We start from the raw sequence: 1,964 nt of genomic DNA, 5'->3' as shown, positions 1-1,964 counted from the left end.
AAAGAATGCAATTGCCAATGCAATTGCGGAAACACAGCTTTACTGGGCAGTGTATATTACCAGCTGGCAGCAGGCAAGTAGTGCTGTTTAGCCATAGCCAAGTTACATCTGCTGCAAACTCCTGAGCAGGTGGTTGGAAATAGAATTGACCCAGTTTGTATTTCATGCCTGCTATCAAAGACATCCATCATGACCTTCATCAGAGAAGTGAAATATTTTTGACCATACTGCATATTATGCAGAAATCAAAAAGCAAAAAGAAAAATCAAAGGCACCATCTTTGACACTCAAATCTGCATCAACAGTTAGTAAAATGCACAAATTTAGAATTACGTTGTACAATCAGTCATGTTGTAGAACTGTGTTTTTAGTATATGTGTTGAGGTTTTTTTGTAGCAATCTACAATTTAGTACTGTAAATTACACTGTTTAAAAACAGCTTTGCTCCTGGTGATATTTTACCCTGATGTGTCCAGTTCAACTGGTTCTGGTTTGTTTTGTGCTGTTCTACACCTACGTTTTGATTTTCATCTGTTTGTGTATATATATTGTTATCTATAGACCTGTATAGATGTTGATTTATTTATTCATGATTTATATGATTAAATCAGGCTGAAAAGACGTGAAACGAACTTGGCTGGTGAATCGCCATCCCTGCGGTATTGTTAGTCTGAAATGACCACTATTACAGTATTCAATTTGTTAAGTCTGTAAAATGTCTGAAAACTGTAGCAGACAGGGTCCATTTGAACGATATCCTCTTCACATTTAAGAGTATGTAGCTGTGATGGAAATGTAATGCTTGCCTCACTGGTTGCCATGGAAGTTAAGATCATATCAAAGTACCTGTAGACTGATAATTTTCCGTCTGGTATTACTCACATGAGTCATTCCCAGTCTACATATGTGACATTAACTTTCTCATCATGTCCAGACTGAAATCTGTCGCAGTTTTGTCTACTGTAAAAGCATTCTGCCTGCCAGTCTATTACACTCTCACATTCTTGTCCTCAACTTTCTTCTTTTATCCTTGGGACCGGTAGATCCAGGATCAATCCTTGATCGAGTCACACCTAAGACTTTAAAAGAGGAAGTTGTAACTTCCTCGCTTGGCGTTCAGCATGAAGGGGATAGTGCAACGACTGGTTGACCCGTATCAGTATAATGGCTCGGGCGGGGCGGCTTACTTGCCTTCGGTAAGTCGTCTCAGTGAAGCAGCACTAAATAAAAGAGCGGTGGAAATCTGTCCTGCAACAAGGAGGCACATTACATGCACCCTAATGATTCCTTCGTCGTCATATGACTGAAAAATTGTTTACTATGACGTTAAACCCCAAGCACTCACTCACTCTTTTATCCTTGGAAAACGAAAATGAAACTCTTTAAATGCCATGGCCATGGAAACTTAAAGATGATGATGATCTTGTTTTAGTTTATAAAATTTTCCCATAGTCTTTTTTTTTTATATAGAATTACATGTGTTCCAAGTTTCAGGTGAATTCATTATTGTTTTTGTGTGTTTTTTGGGGATTTTTTGTCTTGAATACATGCATGTACATGTATTGAAAAACAGACCTTGTGAAGAGAAATGCATCCCAGTGCTCTGAAACTGCGCTGAGGTTAGATTGTTTAATGTTTCAGAAGTTCTGTTTCGTATGCATTTGTGTTCTTTTTTAATTCAGCTATATTCCAATTAGCTTACTTTTATTATTACATTTTGTCTTCCCACTGTTAAAAGGAAGGAAAATACTACTCTGAAATTTGACAGATGAAAGACATTTAAACACTGTTCATGGTAGTAGTTACAGTTATCTTTTTGGAACTTAGTAAAATGCATTTGAAACTTTGGATTCTACATGTACTGTTGCATTTTCTGACCATACAGGGATGATGATGCACAGACTGTCAGATTTCATCATTCAAAATACATACATACATAAAAGTTTATAAATGCATTCACAGAA

This window comes from Liolophura sinensis, chromosome 1 (genome assembly GCF_032854445.1).
Source record: "Liolophura sinensis isolate JHLJ2023 chromosome 1, CUHK_Ljap_v2, whole genome shotgun sequence".
NCBI lineage: Eukaryota > Metazoa > Mollusca > Polyplacophora > Chitonida > Chitonidae > Liolophura > Liolophura sinensis.
Note: the sequence above shows the minus strand (reverse complement) of the source record.